The sequence below is a fragment of the Neopsephotus bourkii genome, unplaced genomic scaffold (genome assembly GCF_033783945.1).
Source record: "Neopsephotus bourkii isolate Nb327-2 ecotype Australia unplaced genomic scaffold, CSIRO-AGI_Nbou_v1 NB_53, whole genome shotgun sequence".
NCBI classification, from domain to species: domain Eukaryota; kingdom Metazoa; phylum Chordata; class Aves; order Psittaciformes; family Psittacidae; genus Neopsephotus; species Neopsephotus bourkii.
Genome location: NW_026900570.1, coordinates 3,862,686 through 3,875,616, shown reverse-complemented (window position 1 = coordinate 3,875,616; position 12,931 = coordinate 3,862,686). Strand labels below are relative to the sequence as shown.

The window sequence follows — 12,931 nt, the reverse complement described above, 5'->3', positions numbered from 1 at the left end:
AAGATTAAATAAGGATTGTTAGGAATACTGGAGTAAAAATACCTTACAAAGAAAATCCCAGGCATGCTTAGTGTTATTTCAAAACGTGGTTTTCTGACCATTACTTGTATAGCTCACTGTGAGAAACAAAGTAAATGACACATTATGAGTAGGTAGTCATCTGTAATAGTAATTAGTTTTAGAAGCTAGCACTTGGGCATTAGTTATTCCACCTCATCGGAGCCAGGAATGAAATGCATTGCTGAACTTTTGTGCTTTCCCCACTCCTACGTTGTTCTGAACTTGTACTTCTTTGCTGTATTGATCATGCTTATGTCTTGTGGAATTTCCATAGTTCTTTGCTAAAAGCATTAGCATGTAGCTGGAAACCTGCATACGGAATAAGATGTGGTACTTGGTTACTGACTGGGCTTAAAGCATGACATGCTCTCTTAGTGAATAAATTGAGTGAGTTTTTTATGTTACGGTTTTTATTTGTTTTTAGGATAACTTACGGAGTTCTGCATGAGTAAAAATAGACATGCTAAATACTTCTGATGAATGTAAAGTGTACAGGTGGTAGCGCTACATATATGAGGCTTGAATCTCTTCATTTATCATTGGTGTAAACTGAAGCACTGGGTTTTAAAATACTTTTTTTTTTCTTTTTTTAAAGACACTTTTTCAGGCAGAAGTGAGTAGTTGTCAAAATTTGTTTAGATGTAGCATTCTTAATGGCCTGTATAGAACCCTTCTGTTTGTGGTAAATGCTAGCTGTGTATCTAAAATCTGAGATGTGTTATTTTCTTTTTTATTGTCTCTTTATAATAAAATTCATATAACTTTCATTTAGACTAGAAAATTTTTCCATCCTCTGGGAAAAAAGGAAGTATTCACCTGTGCAGGTTCCCTGAAATGGCTCTGATTCAGAGCATCTTAGAAGCCTTCTCAGTCAGTGGAAAAAAGCAGATGCCTCTAAGAATTTGGCACATCTGAGTTAGAGGCTGTAAGAAGGCAGTGGAAGCACCTTTCGATCTAAATTTTTGGTTTATTTTATTAAATGGTAGAAAACATCTGCTGCTGTTTCGAGTTGAGCACAGTGATTTGTTTTACAAAATTGGCTGTTATAAGTGTGTGAGGAATATTTTATTAAGATTTAAATATTTAATTATTTTCATATTAGTTTATGTCTTTATTTGTGTCTCCATTGACATCAAATAGTGGCCTTCCAGGACAAGCAAAGACATTGTACTTAACTTTCTTTATTCACATTTGTTACTCTATATAAAAAATTAAAGACTTACAGATTTAATAGAAATGTCATTTTAATTCATAGAGAGGAAAATTGCTATGTGATTTTATATCAATAGTGGCAATTTTTAATATAAGTATCAATCATAGAAAGGCATGAAACCATTTTCTGATAGCTTTAATTTTATTAAATGAGGCATTACTAGGTAAATTAGGTGCAAGGTCCTACATTTGGTCAGAGCAATTCCAAGCACAGCTACAGGCTGGGCAGAGAAGAGATTCAAAGCAGCCCTGTGGAGAAGGACTTGGGGGTGTTGGTAGATGAGAAAATGAACATGAGCCGGCTTCAGTGTGTGCTTGCAGCCCAGAAAGCCAACCGTATCCTGGGCTGCATCAAAAGGAGCGTGACCAGCAGGTCGAAGGAGGTGATCCTGCCCCTTTATTCTGCTCTTGTGAGACCTCACTTGGAGTACTGTGTGCAGTTCTGGTGTCCTCAACATGAAAAGGACATGGAACTGTTGGAACAAGTCCAGAGGAGGGCGATGAGGGTGATCAGGGGACTGGAGCACCTCCCATATGAATATAGGCTGAGAAAGTTGGGGCTGTTCAGCCTGGAGAAGGCTATCTGGAGACCTTATAGCAGCCTTCCAGTATCTGAAGGGGGCCTGTAAGGATGCTGGGGAGAGACTCTTCATTAGGGACTGTAGTGATAGGACAAGGGGTAATGGGTTAAAACTTAAACAGGGGAAGTTTATATTAGACAAAAGGAAGAAGTTTTTTGCTGCGAGGGTGGTGAGGCACTGGAATGGGCTTCCCAAGGACACTGTGAATGCTCCATCCCTGGTGGTGTTCAAGGTCAGGTTGGACAGAGCATTAGGTGACATGGTTTAGTGTGAAGTGTCCCTGCCCATGGCAGGGGGTTGGAACTGGATGATCTTAAGGTCCTTTCCAGCCCTAATTATTCTATGGTTCTGTGAATTTATGAAACAGCACTTCTGATTGTCTCTCTAAAATCAATTTAATTAATTCTGATAACCAGCAGTGTGATACGTAGATCTTTAGTCTATGCTACTTATTTAGTATTAGTAGAAATATTCCACATTAGGGATTATTCTATATTAAGAATTACTTACTTTAAATTGACAATGCAAGGAAGGAGGTAATGCATCTGTAATAAGGTTTTTGTAAGGCAGCCAACAACTTTACTTACAAAAAAAGGGAGGAAGAAGGATCAATGAGTTTGTCTCCCTTTTGTGGCCTTCTAAGGATTTCTCAAACTTACTAAAAGGAATTTTTGCCAATTCCTAGAAATGTGGTTTCTTCTTGATCTTACTCACCCTTGCAGGGGTTTAAGTAATAGGCATTGCCACAAAAAAAAAAAAAAAATTCAGGTTTCTCTTTCTTTTAGAACCTTAGTAGTGACCTGTGTGCTTCTACGTGTCATTTGCCTTTGGGAACTTGTGGTTTCTTTCTGCCAGAAACAGGATCACAAATTCCGAGTCTGTCTTTATACTTTTGCATTACTTATCTGAATTCTCTGCCAAGCTACAAAGACACTGGAAAATATCTATTTAACTTCCTATCACTCCAGTCTAGCAGGAAAGATTCTTTCTCATCCAAAAGTCAATGATTAGAGGGAGGCTCACAGTGTCAGAAATCCCACAGCTCCCATGTTGTTGCAGGTGGCTTTGGTAAGTCTGGGAAACTTGGTAGGTGGAGGGAGTGGAGCATCTAAGAGCTAATTAGTGAGTGCTGGGCTAGCCAGTGGAACAACAGAGGAAACTTGTGGGGGAAAGGGGTAGCATTGGGACAATCATCATTTTACTGTGTGTATCTTTTCATTTTTTTCCTTCTCCCCAAAACGTTTGGGTTGTATGCTTTTACTGTCAGTATGTCTGCCTCTGGGTTAATAAGAACTTAGACATAGAATCATAGAATGGGTAGGGTTGGAAAAGACCTTAAGATCAAGTTCCAACCCTCCTGCCATGGGTAGGGACACCTCACATTAAACCATGTCACCCAAGGCTCTGTCCAACCTGACCTTGAACACTGCCAGGGATGGAGCATTCACAATGTCCTGGGGCAGCCCATTCCAGTGCCTCACCACCCTTGCAGCAAAAAACCCTAATCCCCACCCCACCCCCCGTATTTTCTTTCTGCAAAGGAGGGAAGGGAGTCTGCAGCAGGGTAGTGGCATACATCTGACAGCTGTTGGGTGCAGTTATTTTACTCCAGCTAAGTTTTTTGCATCTTCTCTAATACTGTCTAGCTTTTCCTCATTTTAAGAAATGGGTATATCTTCTATTATAAAATTTGGAGGGAATGTTTTTTCCAATATACAATTTCTATGGTAGATACGCAAGAATGATGACCTAGATGGGGAAGAGCTAGTTGTCCTTTCTTTATGTAGCATGAATCCATGTATTTGAAATGATGCCTTAACTGCTAGGCAATAAATGAATATCACATTGTCATGCTCACTGGAGTCCCTCTTGTACTGGATAATTAAATATATTATAGGAAAAAAAAGTAAGAAATTTATTCATTTATTTACTTATTTAATCTAATCACAAGGATGGAAGTCTGCAAGGAGTCCATGTTGGTTCTTAGGTTATTTCAGTGAGTTATTTGCACGCATATCAGCAGGAAAGTTTGACAGATATGGACCCTAAAATATACTATACACTGTGGTTTGGATTTGTATACTCTTCTGGGACACTGGAGTAGAGGATCTAAGTTTTCTTTGGCAGAGTCATCAGTCTAGTGGGTGTATGGTATCCCGGATAGATGTCCTTTTCACCATTCTACTGAATAAAGAAATCTTTCTTTGGTACATTTCTTCAGTCAGTTCTCAAAGAATTCATCATGGGGTTTTTTTTTGCATCCTTTAACTTTCATTTTATTTTTCTTTCTCCAGTCTTTAGTTTCTCTTTGAAATTTTTTTTTTGTTATTTATACTATGTAACTATTTAATTACATGCAGTTGAAGTATTTCAGTAGCCTCCTTTTGCTCTATTGACAAAACAGTAGCCACCATGAAATGATTTGGGAAAAGATACTAACACAAAAAAATCAGCTCAAAGTTACTGGTATAGTTTTGTGACTGTGAATTTTAAATATTTGTTATGTGGAAAATAAATAAAAACTTTAAAATATACTTGTGTTCTAGTGAAAAGTGTTTCCACAGGCTGAAAAGTTTCTGTGAGGGAAGAGGTGATGTGGGAGAAGACACAGTCAGCACTTGCTAGAGTCTGAGGTCTTTGGTTCTTGCATGGGCAAGGAAATTTTTTTCCTTATTGATAGAATCAGATGCCTCAATTTATTATTTCTTGATTAAAATCTTTTTGCCTGTTCTGTGAGGGTTCTGAGTCATTGGCTTCTATGTTTTCAAACTGAATTGGGTTTTCCTAGAACTACAATGTCTGTTTCTGACTTGGTAATTTGTGGCAGTCTCATAAGGTAATGATCTCTTGACTAAAATATCAGTGTGCTAAATGCACTATGTGTTTCCATGTTACCTGATGGAAAATAGGTCTCCTCTACTGATTTTAAAAAAGTTTTCTACACTGTGTAGGTCAGAACAAATGGCTCCAAGTATGGTTTCCAACCATAGAAATGGTTAGGATGCTGGAAATGATCTCTTCACTAAGGCTCACAAATTGAGAAAGGGGGATCATGTCTAAAAATGTAATGTTAATAGAGAGCATCCCCAGTCTCATACATGCTGTAATTCTTGGGTGGTTTTTTTTCAGTCCCGCCGTTTATTTTCTGCAGATGTTAGCATGCGTGTTTGTTGCAGTCAGCCTCTCACTGAACAAATCTTAAGGTTACTAAGACTCCTTTTTGTCACATGAAAACAATGGGCTTCGTGTGTACTTTAAATGTGCCATGATTGCAGAAATGTTTCCCAGGCTTTCCCAGTGGGTCAGGGCATGGTGTAAAAACTGCTGTTTGCCTACCTTGCAGGAGGTCAACATGTCCAAGCAGAGCTGTGTTCAAGTATTCAGCACCATAGAAACTTTGTTAGGACTCTTGTTGTATGTGTAATGTTGTAATTTTTACTTAATTGATAATAGTGGTTTCTCATTATTCTTTTATCACAGTTTACAACCAAATTAAAATGTAGAATTAGCTAGAATTGAAAAAAGGCATAGCATGTCCTATATTGGTGCTGTAGTTCCATCTTACAGAAGCTAATAATGGGTTCATCAAAATCATTACAGCCAGGTAATGTTCCATCAAAGAAAACATTTTCTAGAGGTAGGGGTGGAGCTGTAGCTCTTCGGTTTTAGCAGGAATTTTGCCTCTTAGAGAAAATAACATGTTGCAAGTTTTACTTCATCAGTATTAAAACACAAGAACTCTTGGTAAATATTACCTGTATGTAGATGATGAAATCTGTATACCATTAGAAAGCATTAAAAATTATGCTTAAATTGCTGGACAATAATTGTGTTCCTAATCGCAATTGGCAGAGCAAAAATCGGCAAAAAAAAGTCTCGATTGCCAAATTTATCTAATAATTTTTTTTCCCCCAAAAGTAACAAATCGTGAGTTCCTTGCTTAGGGTTGTGTGACTGCTTGTAAAGGCAGAGTGTGTTTCCTGGATTTATGGTACATGTTTTACCTTAGCTTTGAAAGGAAAGGTTTCCCTGTAAGCTTTTGCAGGTTTTGCACATGATTCTCAGTGGAGAGAGGAGCAGCCAGCCGGTTTCTTGCCTGTGCATTGTCCTTGTGAGTCATGTAGTCAGGAAAAATCCCTGTGCTAACTGCTTGTTACACCTGAAACTATGTAGGCAGCCAGTGTGTGGAGCAAGGTCTTCACATGCTACCTGTGCTAGCTTAATGGTAAAGCATTCTGTATATCATTCAAAATACTTACAGAATTTCACTGGGGGAAGTACCCCAACACTTCTGTCTCCATTATCAAGAAATCTCCCTTTTTCTTATTGAAAAGCTCTAAGAAACTATCACCAAATGTGTGTTCTTTTGTAAAGTAAAAACCAATCTCTGGGTGTGATGTGTGAACACATAGTGGGAAAAGTCTTAGTGTGTGGCAAGGGGCATAATAGTCATGGTGCTTGACACAAATGTACAAGGGAGGAGAAATGGCTTTCTTAGTAATTACACTTTTTGACTTTCTTATCAAACCGTCATCCCTTCTGCGCTGTTGTTGCCATTTGTACTTCATTGGGCTTTCCAGCTGAAGAATTACCTTTTTTATGTTTTTGTTGGCCATGTAGTGTTTTTTAAATACGTTTTGGATAGTTATCCTCCTGGATCACAGAATCACAGAATCCCAAGGGTTGGAAGGGACCTCAAAAGATGATCTAGTCCCAGTCCCCTGCAAGAGCAGGGTAACCTAGAGTACATCACACAGGAACTTGTCCAGGCGGGCCTTGAATATCTCCAACACAGGAGACTCCACAGCCCCCCTGGGCAGCCTGTTCCAGTGCTCTGATGATTTATATGTGTTAATCTGAACAGGAAGGAAGCATGGTAAGAGTTTGATGCCTTCCAGAGTAGCAACTAAAAATTTGTCAGAACACTTCTAGAATAATGAAAATTTTTTCTTGCTATAATCAGGCTTCTCTGGAAACATGAACCCTTAGGCCTGCTGCTTTAGGCAGTGTAAGTAGCTCAGGATTAAACAGTGTGAAAACTTATAAATGTCTCAGCAACTGAATTTTAAAGAAGGCAAAAGTCTGAGAGTCGGGTATCTCTAAGGTTGTACAAACCATGATATCCTTAGAATGCATTTGTAGGACAGGCTTTTTTTGTAGGTTGCCTTGAGAGATTCAAGTGCGCTCTATGTTCATTCCACCACACACACTAAGTAGCGTACAGAGAAGATGACCGATATTACTAGGTTTCTGGCAAGTTCCAGGCTGCTGGGGTTAATGTGTTAGATGTGATTTCTTTAAAAAACAAACCCCAAACTTAATTTGTTAAGCAGTTATGTTACAGAACTAGGTGGATTTTGAAAATGTGGTGTGAGTAAAATACAGGCTAACTGTTGAGTCTGAACAGTGAAACTTTGAAGTTAAAAAAAACAAAAAAGGGGGCAGGGAAGGAGAGGTTAGAGGGTATAATCAGCCAATCATTTTTTCCTCATTTTCTTGATTGTAATTTCTATCGATTATAGTAATTAGCTTCTAAAAGGTTGTTTTATGCTATACCTTTTTTTGCATCCTCTAAGAGACTCTTTTTATATGTCAAGTTGGCCAAGATTCTGCTTCTCTGACAATAGGGAACCACACAAGTAATTTGCTTTCAAAAGTCTTGTTTTGCCTTATAGGTAATCTGAAACCTGAGGAAATTGCAAGCTGTTGGATGCATTCTGTTTTCTTATGTAGCAGTTACTGAAGATGATCATATGTGTTTGTAGTGGTGGAAGCAATGATAGTTGATGTTTTGTTCTAGGTGTCTTCATAGAAAATGACTTAGAAATTGGGCTACTAAAACTAAACTCAATTTCCAGAGAGAGAGAAGTGCCATGTTTCTTAAAACTCTGGTTCAAGCTTACCAGCGGATGGCCCTGAGTCAACAGTAACAACCTTCCTCTCATTTTTGGACCTACAGAGAAATTTGTTTGAAGACCAAAAGTCAGTTTCTTCTCAACACTTCTACCTTTCTTTTAGCTTGAATTTTCGGTGCCCTGTTCCCTTTTGCTCGTTTCATTTCCAGTTAATCTCTTCTCCTTCTTAGTGCCTTACAGCTTTCCCTCTTCTCTGCATATCCCCAGGGAGCAGGAGCAGCACTTACAAAAGTGAGGATACTTTCTGTATAATAAAAAAAAATACATACTTGCTGTGTAATAAAAAAAAAAAAGAAAAAATACTCAAAACCCAAGCATGACATGAACAGATCTTCAGGGAGTGTCTGAAGAAGTAGCCGTGGTCTACATTGCTTCAGCTATTTCCTGTGAGGACTGTATGTCCTGGTAACAGATTGAGATTTTCAAATCTTCCTGATTTAGCAAATCATATTCCTGGCAAATAATCTTTCTAATCCTAGGCTTTATTTATAGACAAGTTTTTTGAAAAGGAACATTTTTTTTCCAGGTTCTTTTACTTCTCTTATTTCTTTCACACTCCTCTCTCCTCATGCATGCAAATGTAAGCAGAAGTCACAGCAATTATTCTTACTGTGTAGCAGCGAAAGTATGAAAACCCACCACTTTAACGTGTATTTTTATTCTCTATTTAATTTCATAACTTCAGGTTCAGTTACACTTTGTGTAGTTTGTGATTTGCTTTTTGATATCAGATACCTAGCATTGTAAAAAAGATTTTAAAATGTTGGTGTGCATGGTTTTGTTTTCTAGGTTACCTCTCCAATTTAACCAGCATCCCAGCAGTAAATGGCCTAAGAGAAATTAAGGGATTTGACCTTGAAATTGACATGCTACTAGAAGTACTGCAGGGTTCAGCTTGTCTTACTGAAAATAAAGCAAGGGTATTGCTTGAGCTCACTCCTCTCATTTAGAGTTGTCTTCTCACTGTATTTAAAAGCAGCACAATTTAGTCTGATGTGGAGGGAAACATTTTTAATTCTTTCCAAGGGCTATGGTTGTGTTCATCTCTGAAGTCTACAGCATGGGAGCTTTATTTAAGACTGTATGGTTGATGCTGTACTGAAATCAGAGTTTGATATTTGAATTGGTAGTGGGCTCAAGGTGGTTCTCCTTATGCTCCCCCTTAAAAAGCTGTATAGACATTATTTGTTTCAGTCTGTATCTTATGTTTGAATTCTCCCTTAAATGCTACAACATATGATAGATGCAAACCAGTCTTTTCCTCACTGTATCAATATCCTGGAGGTCTCCTTCTGGTGCTTTACTGTGCAATCTATGCTTGGTTTGGGGATAAATAAATTCCTCCTCCCTTATAACGGGTTACACTGTAAGTGGAATTGCATTAAAATAATTCATAAGATAATGAATTAATTGGGATATATGCAGTCTGTTCATAATGAAAGACACCTTCAGAATGAAATAGTATTTGTTACCGAATGTAGTTTGGAAAGTTGAGCTCTAGGATAACTTTATGAAAACCCTGATGCAAGCTGCTGGTTTATAGTGCTTACTTTCCTTGTTCTTACCTGTCAGAACCATTAGGAAAAGAAGACCAGATGAATACTTAAACAACTGAATTTAAAAAAAAAAACAATATGGAAAGCTAAAAATACAAAATGTTTTCCCACTCTTCTTTCTTATAGTCGGTTCAGTTTCCATAGGAATGTTCAACGGTGATCATAAGAGCTCATGAGGCATTTTCTCCCAATGAACCAGTCAAGCTGGAAAACTAATGTAAAGGGTGACTGTTGCCCCCTTCTCCTTACCTGCCCCTGTATTTGTACATACATAGGCACGTGCACACACACTTAACTTGCTGAGCAGCCACCTCCTTCATTCGTGTGCTAAAGGTTTCCTTTGTTTAAAGTTGTGCACAGATGATTAGAAATCAAAGAACTCTTCCAAGTGATTCAAATGCAGTCACTCTTTTGACAGTAAGTTTTAGTGCTGTATGACTGGTTTTCCTTGCTCAGTTAGAGTGCTGATTTAAAGTAGTCCTATTTACCTGGACCACATGTTTTTTTTTTGTATTGCACTCGTTTTTTAATTCCTTACTTGAGACAGATATGATCGTGTAGGCTGAACATGAACAATAAATATACTCTTCCAAGCTGATCTGAAATCACCAGTTTTAGGTGGGATTGTTGCTGTTTTTGAAGGTGTCAGACTCTAAAGCACCTTTTCATGCAGAAAAAAGCAGAGTAAATGGATTAAAAAAATGCAGCAAATATTATGTGAAATAGAAATGGCAATATCTTCTGTGCCATGAGAATATGCCATGACATTTTGTTCATCTAGGAAATCTGAGTAATATAATGGGGCTGTGGGAGAGAAGTGAAATGACTCAAAAAAGAAATGCTAAGCCAAAACCAAAATGTCAGTGAACAGGCTTTTGCTCAGAAAAAATAAGCATTGAATTTCAAGCTTTATTTTCATAGTTTTGCTTTTACTGAAATAAAATGAAATTTTGCTTGTATTTACCTGTTCTTTTCCCCCTCTGTTTTCAAAGTCAGGAGTATAGATTTTTGCCTGGCTCTTAAATTAGTGATGTTACTAATGATAATGTTCAAGTTTTAAATTTTTGCCTAAACAAACAAACTACTTTCAGCAAAAAATAAGTAGTAGTGAGGGTGTCTAAGGCTCACCTGCTGTTTTTTTTCACTGTGAGGGTGCCTGAGTGTTAGCTCAGGTTGCCCAGGGTGGTTGTTGAATCTCCATTCTTGGAGCTTCTCAAAAGCTGTCTGGGCAACCAGTCCTGGTTGAGCAGGGTGGTTGGACCAGATAACCTCCATATGTCCATGCCAACCTCAGCCGTTCTATGATTCTCCAAAAGTTACCTGTGTGTATGTGAAAATTCTGCATCTTTCATTCCTTACAAAAAGCAGTTACTTGACAGAGACACTCATGTATGTAAGTATGAACTAATGTGCCTGAATCATTAATGTTTTAATAAGCACAGCCTTATGGGTGTCTAATAGAGGTTAAGTATTTACCTATATGCTTCAAGCATCTTAGGTTCTTTTTTCTATCCTGGACCATTATCAGGTATTCATTAGTGCCTATGACAGAATATTTCTATCTAGTCAGTTCACTGAAGTTCTTAAAAATATTTATATTTTGCTATATTTTGATGATCATCATGGTGTGAATCCTGTTATGTGTGTGCTATGTAATAGAAAAATTGTTCTGCCCTTGAAATGAACTGTCAGTACATACATGAGACTGCAGTAGTGTTGGTGTATAACACAGGTGCAGAAATAGGTGTAGCTAGTGAGAACAGAAAATGATTGATCCAATTTTCTGAGAATGAAAGATTCAAACTAGCATAGAAACCAAAAATCAGGGAAGTCTCGTTAGGCAGCTAACTGGCTTTTGCTGGACTTTGTGCTAGTGGTACTTTGGCCAGAAGCAGTGGTTACCTCGAAGTACTTGCTTTGGTCATTTTTCTTTTTTTTTTGAGATTGGGTATTATTTGTATTTGAATTAATCTTGTGTCTGCAGAGAACACTTGCAGTAAATATGAAAAAATGATACTTACATTGATTATGTCCATCACAGTGTATTTCTGTATCTGTTTTGACAATTGTAATACTCCATCCAAGGGAGGAGGATTTGGTGGTCGGGTTGCTGTGTAAAATATTTTCCAGGTTTGTCTAGAAGAATCTCTTGCTGTTAAGTCAGAGAGACTGAGATTTGTGCTTATGCCTTACAGTAGGGAAGTAAGGAATCCACTTTTGTGGCTAAGCCTTTCAGAAGCTCAGAAGATAGCTTTATGTTTTCCTCTGCCTAGGAGAGGAAAAGAGTCTTCAAGGTGTTTAGAAACCTTGAAGCAGATCTCTGTGAATGCCTCCTTGAATTTTCTGGGTTTTCTTCTAATCCTGTGACTTTCTTCCGTGGTAAAGTGAGACTTTATCAATGCTCACTACTTGGACTGGAATCTGTTTGTTTCCTGGTAACTTATTGCTCAGGTTCAAAACTTCAGTATTAAATATATGGCTATTTAATCTTTAAATGCCTATATTTATCTTAGATGCTCATCTTCAAAATAACTCACAGAAGGCTGAAAACCAGTGTCTGAGCATGAAAAAAATATCATTTTAATAACTTACTTCAAAGCCACTGTTACTATACACAAAATACATTTTAGGAGTAAAGCCATATCCTATCCATACTACCTTTAATTTGAGTTCTGGTGTTCGAGATTCTTTATGGAGCTGGACTTAATCTGCCCATTTAAGCCTTAAGAGGAATTTTGTGAATTTCTCTCTTTGTCTGTTTTTCTTGTACTATCTTAGCTGTTCTGCAGAGGACTGGTGATTGAAAGGGACTCTTGTATGCTAGATGAGATCAGTGCACATGGTTAGGATGTCCGAGGTCTTCAGTCGTGGTTGGATGCAGTGGTTATGTAGGAAGAATAATTTTCAGGGTGGATATCATGTAAAGATTACCCTCTTGGTTTAAGCAATGAGGGAAGACATAATAAAAGTAGGTAATACAATAAACCATGTTTTCTGCTTCTACCTACAAAGTAGACTTTTCAGTGAAATATGCCCAAGTGGGGTGAGCCTGTGTGAGAAATGAGAGTGGGTTTGCTTGTGGAGAAGTATATTGGCAAATGAATAAAAATGAAAGTAAAATTGTTGTGCTGGTCCCTTACTGGTAAGGATGTCAGAAGTAAGTGTCCCAGTAGCTCTGTTGCTTGCAATTACTAAAATCGGTGTTAGAGCACCAGTTTAAAAAAGAAAAAAAAATAGATTTTGTATATTACTTGATATATTTACATTTGCAAATCTAACCCTCAACTATTAGAGGGTTGTTTACATTTTTAGACTCAAAAGCAAATGCTGTGCTATATAACCTTGTAGACCTCTGATGTGCTTGTGGTGTAAGGAAGAAGTACGTGTTTCATTCTGCGCGGAGCATGCAGAGATAGGAGGTAAAAGGATGTGGCTGCAGCAGGTGCTGCAGCATGCGAGCACTTCTCCGATCGTACACTTGAGGGCTCTGAAGACTGAGAGGAATGGTGCAGAAGCAATTGCGGTTGAAGAATGTATTTTAACTAAATTGGTGCTTTGTACCTGCGCGGGGTTTAATGCTCGCTGGGCCATTTGGCTATTTGCCATA

At 37.9% G+C, this 12,931-nt stretch overlaps 1 protein-coding gene across 2 annotated transcripts in view; it reads left to right on the top strand.

Annotated features, from left to right (window-relative positions):
* LMBR1 (limb development membrane protein 1) overlaps nt 1-12,931 on the top strand; it is a 73,688-nt gene that overhangs the window by 35,243 nt on the left and 25,514 nt on the right. The window lies entirely within an intron of this gene.